The following is an 11,075-nucleotide window of genomic DNA, read 5'->3' on the forward strand; positions in this document are numbered from 1 at the left end:
TGAGATCTAAGGCTAATTTTGATGACCATATGATGTTGCCTAGAGAAAATGGACTAATTGCTAGATGCGGGGTAATAAAAACCACTGGTATTTCACATCTCATGTTTGTGGATGACTTGTTGTTTTTTAGAAAAATAAGTTAAGCAAACTACAAGCATTCTGTAACATACTTTCCAGATTTGGGGTGGCATCTAGAATTATTATGAACAAAGATAAATCTGTTCTCTGATTACTAGTATCTTGCCTCCAAGTAAGTAGCACATTTACTAACACTGATACAAGCAACTCATTCAGAAATTGGGAATATGAAAACATACTAGAAATTGGGAATCCGCAAACAAATAAAATCCAATACGTTAGGAAGCCTGTGGAATGCGCTCCTCTCCAAGCATAAATTGTGTTTAAACCTTGCTTGATAGGTGTTTGCTAAATCATGAATCTATGCTCCTTTCCAGCTTAAATCGTTGTCAAACCTTGCTTTGGGCAGCGTTCAGGCACAACCCAATGAAATTACAGACCCAATACATGACCCATATTGACATCTAGTGGCTCTCAATTGAAACTACCAAATGAAATGGTATCAAAGGGTAATTGTGAAATAATAATTAGTAAGAACTTGGATCATATGCACAATTAGAAAAAAACAACTCAAAAAGAAACTATTGTTTTTTAAATGAAAGCAACTTGGAAACTGCCAAATGTAATGGTATGAAAAGGTAATTTTGACATAATAAGTAATAAGAACTTGCATCATATGCACAATTAGAAAAAAAAACCCAAAAAGAAATTGTTGTTTTTGAAATGGGAGTTTCTAAAATAGAATTTAAGTTTTAACATGAAAGGAAATTCACAAATTCAACATTCTTAAAATTTTAATTTCAGAAAAAATAAAATTTTAAAAAATGTTGAAAATTTAATAGCCCTTCTTAAAAAATTTTAAGATATTATTCCAATTTCTTTTAAATAAAAAAAATCATATTTTAAATTTCTTTTGACACCTAAAAATTTCTCCTTACTTCGGCCTGGAGTATGCCGTAAAACTGCTTCTGCTTGGCTAAGAGCTCGTCTTCCTCGGACGTAAGGAAACAGGTTAACGGCCCAAGACCCAGAGGCATCCGGCAGGAGTGAAAGCCTGCTCCCTTACGGACCAGCGGGTTATTACAGGTGGCATGGTTTTCCTTGATAACGGTGATGAGTCAAACCGACATTCGCGGATAGCAGCCAGAGATGGCTGTCCTCACTGTTGGTTTGACACCTGAGTTTGATAGGTTTTGCCACCTTCGGAAGAAAGAAAAAAAAATTTCTCCTTACTTCTTTGATGTGCCAGAGGCGTTTTGAAGGGCTTTGCGTGTTCAATTTTGAACGCTGAATCGGGTTTCAAATGAATAAGTTTATCTAAGTCTTGCTTTTCCCAGCAGTAGAGTACTTTACTATTTAACGTGAGGAATGCAAAGGGATTTCGATATAATGATTTATTTTCAATTTAAAAGAAAAATAGGAATAATTGATAAGATATTTTATGAATTTTGATGTCTTATAATTAAGATTATCACTTAGGGTTTAGTTTCTAATTATATAATTGTGAAGTCATAATTACTTATTATTATATGATTTATTAAGATGGTTAATTATTTATTATTATATGATTTATTAAGATGGTTAATTATAGTTTGTTATTTTAACATGTTAGTTAGAATTTTATGTAAATAGATTATTAATTTATGTTTAAATCAGGGATTTTGGTTATAAATGTTATTTTATTTCTATTTGAAATTTGATTATAAATATTATTTTATTTTTATTTTTATTTGAAGTTTAAAAATATATAATTATATTTATGAAAATATATTATTAAAGTAATTAAATAACTTTTCAAACTAATATTTATATAATTAAGGGATAGATATTATATGATTTTATTTAAAATTATAAAGAATTATTGTGTTGGGAGGTATTTTTTAATTTAGTATGGAAGATATGTTGTAATGTCTTATTGTCTTTGATTTTAGGTTTTTGTGATTCGATTTTCTTTTTTTTTTGGAAAATTTTTTCATTGATCACATAATCACTCTTTTTGGTTGACTTTTCCAGCCAACTATTGTTCTCTTAAATATTATGATTTCGTCATATTACATAAAAGCAAAATTTAAAATAAATAAGTATTATAATTTATGTATTCAAGCTTCTGTGATGCATAATGAATTAAGAAAAATCTTTTTGTAAAATCCACATAGGAGAAATTTTTGGCTAAAGCATTTCAAACCAACAAGTATGGTTCATCATCAACAAGTATGGTTCATCATCACGACCACGTGAACAATAATATTTAAATTTTTATATTAATATATTAAAAACACATATTATCAAGTAACGACTATGTTAAACGATTAGTTTTTGAAAAATAATATTTAAATAATAATATTAGTTTATTAATTTATTATTTAATAAGTAAGTACTATAATTAGTAATAGAACATTTTGAGTTGGTCAAATTACATAAAAATAAAACAAAATACAAAAATTAATAATTATAGTTAAAATTAATAATTGAATCACCGTAAGATCCATCTTAATTTCGAATTTGTGTAGTATAACTTATAGAATAGTCTTTCTAATGGTGTTTTCTGACCAAATTTAATAAAATTTTAGTAAATATTTTTAAAAAATCCAATTTAAATTATTTAATCAAAGAAAAAATTTATAAAATTTAAGATTTTATAATTAAGATTATCACTTTGATATTTTAATTATATAATTGTGAATTAACCATTACTTATTATTATATAATTTAATAAGATTATTACTTCTCGTCCCTTATTGTAACATGTGACTTAAAAATTTATGTAAATACATTATTTAGTATATAATTTAATTTAAGCCTAAATCATGTAATTTGGTTATATTACTTCCGGTCTGTTATTTTAACATGTGAGTTCAGAATTTAGTGAGAATTATATAACTGAGAGATAAATATTATATTGTTTTGTTTAAAATTATAAAGAAGTAGTAGATTAAGAAGTATTCTCCAGTTTAATATGGAAGATATGTTATAATATCCTATTATATTATATTAAATTTTATGGCTTAATCAAATTATATCAAAGAAAAATTTAAGATAAAATGAAATTTAAAATAAATAATAATTAGAATTAGTAATAAAACATTTTTACTCATCAAATTACATAATAATAAAATAAAATAAAATACAAAAATTAATAATTATAATTATAATTAATAATTAAATCAGCCTAAAATCTATTTTAATTTTGAATTTGCATAGTCTAATTTATAGATGGAATAACCTTTTTTTGTGGTTAATTTTAACCAAATTCTAGAAAATATTTTTAAAAACTTGAGTTTAAGTTTTTAATTTGCAAACTTCAAGTACCCAGGGATTTCCAATATGCATTCAAAAAATATTTTAAACAAAAAAAAATCACAACCTTGCTTAAAATTGTATGACCTAATTCTGGTGAAAAAGGCTATTTCTTCTAGAAATTACACTACCTCATTCTGAATCTACCAAACGAGGAGGCTCATCAAATCTTTTGAGGTGCAAACCATTAATAGAGTGAAAAGATATTTGATCTCTATGGACCCTTCTCTAGAATTAAGATGGATCTATGTCGGTATAATTGAGGGATATATATTATATGATTTTGTTTAAAACTAGAAAATTGGATTATCAATCATCATATACCTATTTTAAATACAAATTTATCAATATTAAGAAGGTTCCAATTTCTTAAAATTTAATTCCTTTGTCATTCAATTTTTTATTGAATGACTAAAAAATTACACAAAATTGCACTTTAAGAAATTTGATTTCTGTCTAAATAAATTTAAATTTTTTACATGCTTTTATGTGCATATGTAAATATATATAGCATATTTTTTGTTTTTTTTAAAGATTATCTAACATCACTAAACAACATATTCTTCTAGGAATATGTAGAGTAGTTTACTACTATTCCCAAATTACATTGTATAGAACTTAGCTACAGAGTTTCTGGGAAAAAACATAATTGATTCAAATACTGTGTAACATCCCTAACGTAATAACTATTTACGGGTTGTTTGTAAACCGAAAGTCATGGTAACTCAGCGTAAATCATCAGTTATGATTAGTTAACATTCGGAACTGATTCTTGGATTCTTGGTATTCTGTTTGAGGCGCTAATTAAGTGACAGGTGGTATACCTTAACGCTGCATTAAAATGCCTGTATTGTGCATTCCACGGGAGGCGGGCGTTGCTGCCTGGTGTTAAGGTTTCCCATTTGGAAGCAGGGGTTCTCGGAGACTGTTTCGTGGTTTTGTGGAATGGCTGCTAACGTCCATGACCATAACCTGTCTGTGGTTGGAGAGTGACAGGGGAAGTGGATTTGGCGGAGGTCGAAGTGACGGAGATCACGGGGCCGTCATGAAGCATGAGCAGATCTATCTTTTCTGGTTGGTTGTGAAGGAGCACCAGATCGTGGAGGTCCTGTTCGGTCCTCAGCTCAAGGATGATGTCATGAAGATCATGCCTGCAGACGAGGGTCGGGTAGAGGACTCGATTAAAAACATTCGTTGTTGTGAGTGACGGAAAGAATGTTCTACAGTTTGCTGGGATCCAAGATGTGTTCACCTTCTCTGGAAGATCCACCGAGTCGCTAGGAAATTTCGTGAAGGTGCACTTCTCGAAATGGCGTGCTTCGTATCTTAGAGCGCTCTGGCATGAGTGTCGGGTATAAAGGACTTCAGAAGATGGCTATATGCTAATTTTCAAATACTTATCTGAGTAAAGTGGGCAACGGACAGTTACTTTCTCAATTCCGAGAATTCTTCAGAATTTTTTGAGAAAATCCCTGACAACACGTTTCATATATATTACTCTTCCGCGTTTTGGCTAAATGCTGTCTTGGCTGGCATTGATTCCTTTTCTGCAAAGGTTAGATGCAGAGAGTAAAAGAGGAGGGCACTCGAGGTAATAAAAAGACACGGTGCGACCAAAGAATTCGACAGCCACACCAGGTAAAGAATTCAACACTGTATTTAATGGAAAAAGGAAGGTGGTTTGCTAAATGATTTAGAAACTGCAAGAGAAAGGCGAAGTATATGTAATCTTTCTTCCTATAAATTACATGGAAATTTCATGTTAATCGCTTTATGAATCTAGATAACTGTCGATGTTTTAGAAATGCATTACATGCATGATGGCAAGAACATGTTACCTTCATGGTTCCAACGGCCGCTTAACCGAACTCAGCCTTCTTCAACACTTGAGAATGGAGTAGAAGAGGTTTTCCGAGATGCTCCACTCCAGCCAAATCGATTAGATTTAATCTTACGTCGGTTGTATTCTCGTCTCCAAACCTTAGTGGCTGATTATAAGCCATTGCTTTCTGCAATTACAATGGAACTTAGGCCTCAATGTCTTTGCACACAACATGCACCGTTTTACGACTTTTGTGTTCCATATTTTCTATGAATGCAGTGACCATTCCTAAACACCGTGAAAGAATCTCTCTCTGGGCGTCTCGTCTCTTGGAAGTGATAATCTAATCGCCAGTGTTACTGCAGGTTGATTGGACTTCACTATTGTGTGAAGGGTTAGCTAATGGCATGCTTTTGAGCATATAGTATTTATTCTTGTAGCTTCTTTAAGAGAATACGTACTTCAAGTATGCATTCTTGTATGTTAGCCAGAATATGATAATATCTTGGAAAATAACCGTGGATAAGAAATGCATGTGCAAAGGCGCAGAGCAGTAGTGTGTTATATGTTTTACTTGTAACACTATTGGATAGATCTCTTAGAAAGAGCTATGTGTGAAAAGTGGAATAAGAATGTACAGGAATAGATGTACTAGTAATAGTATGTGATGCTTACTCATGCAGATGAGCAGATGATAAAGATCATTTTTAAAGGTTGTTTAATGAATTATTGATAATGTATCTAATATTGTTGCCAAGCTTGTTGTCAACAGCATGGACAGGAAACGATGGCGGTTGGTGCCAAAGGAACGTGATGTTTAATATTGGCGGGATAAGGATTATTTGTCCATACAGAGGAGCCCAAATTGCAGTATTATCCTTTGCTAGAACAATTATGCCACAAGGATTATTGCATGTGGCGGTATGTAAATAAGAGATTACATGTAAGCTGTATTAGATGTTAGCTAGTTATGTGATAGCTAATAATAATTCATTGTAAAGATTTTAAGACAATGGTTAAGGGATGGAATCCCTTATAAACCATTGAGTGAGGGGTGAAAACCCTCACGAGCGTTTAATAAGAAGATTAAACGTTTGCTGGTTTTCACCCTACGGGGTTTCCAGGGTATATCCGTGTTCAATGGTGTGATTGATGTGATTGCCTTATGTGTCCGTTGTTGATAATGGGTCCTTGATGATGATGGTTCTTTATTTGCTGTGACAATCATAATGTCTTAGTGCATGATTATTTAATATGGATAAGGATATCAAGTAATGGATGCATGGATTCATGAGATAGCTTATGTCAGAACACTACCACATGGATGGTCAACGGTTATGAAAATGGATATATAACTTATTGTCTTTCACTGCAATTTGCTTGATGTATTAGTGAATGTTATATCTAATGGTTAGTGATGAATTTTGGAGTTGTTAATTGATTAATTACTTGTGGTAATTGTATAAATTAATTCTAACTCCCTACTTTTACCTGCGAGGTTACCGGGGTATGTGACAAGTGGTATCAGAGCTAAAGGTTGCAATACTGTCGCCTTTGGAAATTGGTAAGTGGAAAGGATATTGAAGTACGCCATCAGTAGGCATTAACTCAGGTATGAGTTTAATCATTCGCATATTCATTTATGTCGTACACTACTTTTGGCATGACAGGTGTGATTCATGTTTATAACTTCTTTGAGAAGTAGGTAATAAGTTGTTGCATAACTACGTTCATAACATTGGGTTCCTGATGAGGATAAAAGACATTGGAACTTTTGTCGCACTTAAGAACAATATTGAACACTCATTGAGGAAGTGACAATCAACTACCAACTTTTGATTTGCACATATGGCAATAACAACAATGCATATATTGAACTAGATTGAAATTACAATGAACGAAACTTAATAGGCCAATGCATGAATATAAAATTAGGGGGAAACATCCTTGAATAGGATGGAAAAATTGTTTTAAAAAGGACATTAGAAGAACCCCTTTAGATATTGAAAACATGTAATGAGTCAAGCAGCGAGATTTGATTGTCATAACTAACTTTGATTCAGTCTTGTCATGGATGCATGAAGACGATTGGTAGTTGAGATTGGTTAGTGTTGTATGACTAACCCATAGAACTTATATGCATTAATTGAATTGGACTTAAGATTATTACAATTTGTAAACAAGTGAAGGTTGATTGATGTTACGAATGTGTGTATGAAGATTCTTACTCTCCTTGTGCTATAGTTCTAGTTGTTTATGAGAAGAGTCTTAATTTTATTCACCATGAGAATGCATGATGAATAGTATATGCTTATGTCTTAATAGACTTAATGATGTTACCCTTTGATTAATCGAAATTCACTGGCATGATATGTGTTTATGTTAATCATTACTTGTTGGGAGATAAAAATCATTCGAGCTTCGATTTAATGATGGTTGAATTTATCTCTACTATGGGAATGATGGATTTCTTATGCATGTTGCATTCAGTGTGAGGTTAATTGTAAAGGCATGTTCAGTGGGTAACATTTCTAGGACCCATTCGTGGGTTGATTACATGCGATAATTATTCATAAATAGACTACCTGTGTTAATACAGTTGTCAGTAAACTCTAATTACCTTCCCCAACTATAGATGCTTCCAAAGGAAATGGAAGCAAGGAGAAGGAAGAAGATCGTGCTGTAGGGACAGACGGAGATGGGAAAAAGAGTCTGGGAATGACTAGATAGCGCTTGATGTGCATGTGAGTATTCCCTTGACCATGCTTAAGGAGTTGGAAAATGATAACTATAGTGTGTTGCTGTTAATGATTTTCGTAATGTCTCCTTGAAGTCATTATTCTGAAATGGATACATAGTACTGTTATGATAGTTGTTGCATCTAGCATCAAGTGGTAACTCTGGTGCGTGTGTGACACTTAGGAGATTATGCTTCTAATTGCATAAGCAGAGCAATTGCTTCCGGTAAGGGTAGTTTAACTTGTTAAGTTATGCATGTTGACCCAAGGATAAGATAAGTGTCTTGTTCACTTACTTGAAGAACACGTATGAATGTTTTATATGATTTCTTAGTAGAGGAAGTATTTGAATGCATACAATAAAAGAATGGTTCTTTTATAGATTTTCGTGGTAAAGAAAATGGGTTAAGGCATGCAGTTAAAGATTGATTGTTTATATGTTTTCTTGGTAGAGAAAATATGATAATACTTGCAGTAAAAGAATTGGTTATTTTATATGCTAATTGCATTATGATTCTAGTTAGTTTCTAAGTTCTAGTGAAATGATTATGCATTACATGCATGATAAAAGATAACTAAGGATGTGCTTCTAGGCACATAGATATTTATCCCTAATTTCTTGAGGAAAGAGTATGCATATTTCATGTATGAAGATGCAGGATTTTATGAGAGTTCTTGAAAATGGAATATAGAGGTTCTTTTCTTTAAAGACACATTAGAATAGTGTTCATGCAAGAACCAAAATCCTTACTTGTTTCATGAAAAGAACTATGAGCATTGAAGTAAGGTAGTTGTGTTAGGAGAACACATGTTGCATATTGATAGCTATTGTGACTTTGGAATTGTAAGTCGGTGTGTACTTAGAGAAAGTGGTCATGTTAGCTTCTTTGAAATTAATAATCTCTTGGAGAGATTGTCTTGTTGGATGAGCTGTGTTGGTTGCTTGATTTTGATGCATAAAGGATAATTAATCCTTGTTTTTGTATCTTGATTTTTATGCCTAAAGAAAGATATCTTTAATAATTTCTGGAAAGGGAATCTTGAGAAACCCTCACATCTGAGGATAGAGAAATGAGGATTAAAATGACTTCCTTTAAGAAAGAGGTGTGTGGTTTGTTGTATGTGATGATGGTAGTATGCTAGTGAAAGGCTTATATGATAAGCAATGGTATGCACAAAGATTAGTCATTATGATATAGAGTTATGATCTTTGTATGTTAGAGAGATTATGTTTAATTACACTAACAATGCATGACTAAAGCTAGCCATAGTAAACGTAAGATAATACTCCATTAATGATGATTTGAATTGGAACAACAGACTATGGCAAAATTGGGAATGCTGAGAGTATTAACTCAACTGTTGTTGACATTTATACATTAATGAGTATTTGCATATGCTTTTATACATGACAATATTGTATGCATGAACATTCTTGGAAATGGAATACGTGTTAACTGATGCATATTTATAACTAACGTTGCTGATGAGATTAAGTAGTGGTAGCTTAACGGCAACAAGAAAACTCATCACATAAATTGTTGCAATGTGAAATACAATTATAAATGAGAAAGAATGATGTTATATGATATGCATGAATTATGTTATTTGGAAAATTTGCATGCATACAACATATATGATGTATATGTTTCCCATCAATCTTGATGTTGTGGACCCATGTTGGGGTTAAGTGTAAATGCATGGTATACATGCATGTCTGTTGTGCTAATGATAATGTTCATATGGTTCATTGTGTAAATTACTTTGAGAAAGAGTATTAAAAGAGAAAATATTCATGCTATGTCTGGTTAGGATCAGATGGCATAAGAGGAAAAGAATTTTCCTGTGTACGCTATGTCTGGTTAGGATCAGATAGCGTTTACTGGCGAGACCAGTGTAATTGCGGTCGAGTAGGACCTGCAAGTGCTTGGGTTGATGGCAATACCTGCCCGGAGGGGTTGATGGTACTTGTCTGCCCGGAGTTGGGTTGATGGCAATTACCTGCCCGGAGGGGTTGATGGTACTTGTCTGCCCGGAGTTGGGTTGATGGCAGCTACCTGCCCGGAAGGGTTGATGGTACTTGTCTGCCCAGATCTCCTCTCCCTAGAATTTTTGAGCTGGTTGGCCAGTGGGATTCTATGTTAGACCTGGTAAGGTCTCTATCGAAGAAACTGTCTGGATGTGAAAATGACTCGGTTTGGTTATGGAAACCAGTTCCCATGGGTTGGGAATTCTTTAGTCCATTGTGGTTTCATGGCTAAAGGAATTAACTAATCAGCTATATGTTACGTTAAAAATGAATTTTACATATGGTTGTGTAAAATATGTTATGCACATTTAACAAGAAACGAGCTTAGTGCTCAATAAGGAGTAATTGGGAATTTTAATTCCTTTATTGTATTATTAATTTTGTGAACATCTTAGTGAGAGCTAAGACAGTTTTTGCTTAATGTAGTGATTGACTATTTTGATGTTTAGAGAGCTAGGTGCTCTTTTGGTACTTCTCGAAGTACTTTGCGGATGTCTTTGGTGAGAATTCGTTCAGTATGAACGTGGAACAGTAATTTATCATTTGATGATTAGTATTAGTGCTCTTTAAGTACTTGTAAAAGTACTGTGATTTAGAAGCATCTAACATTGCACAATTGATTGCTAGTCAAAAGTATCTCATTTGACTCAAAATATAGTGACTAGTGTGGTTGAATTTGTTAGTCATATATTGCAGGAACTACTTACCATGGAAGGTTGAAGAATTGTCCAAATGCTTACATGAAAGTATTCATGGTTTTCAACATAGATGGTAAGTAATGGTAAGTTGACACAGAGAATTGTTATCATGAATGAATAAGGGCCAAGTGGTGGCGATTAGAAGTTGCATATTTTTGCAAATACGAATGCTTATGTTTATTGATGCTTATAACTAATGATATTTCTTATGACTATATCATTACTATTTTGTTTGTTGTCATTTCCTGGAATGACAACTTTGATTTTAAAGAGGAAGGATCACATTTTGTGTGGTTTGTATGGTATACAATGAGTAAAATCTCAAGTTCTCAATGAAAGGTAAACACCGAGGACGGTGTTCCTGTTAAGGGGGGGAGTATGTAACATCCCTAACGTAATAACTATTTACGGGT

The sequence above is a fragment of the Pinus tabuliformis genome, chromosome X (genome assembly GCF_031772625.1).
Source record: "Pinus tabuliformis cultivar Carrire ecotype Pingquan chromosome X, CPIR1, whole genome shotgun sequence".
Taxonomy (NCBI): domain Eukaryota; kingdom Viridiplantae; phylum Streptophyta; class Pinopsida; order Pinales; family Pinaceae; genus Pinus; species Pinus tabuliformis.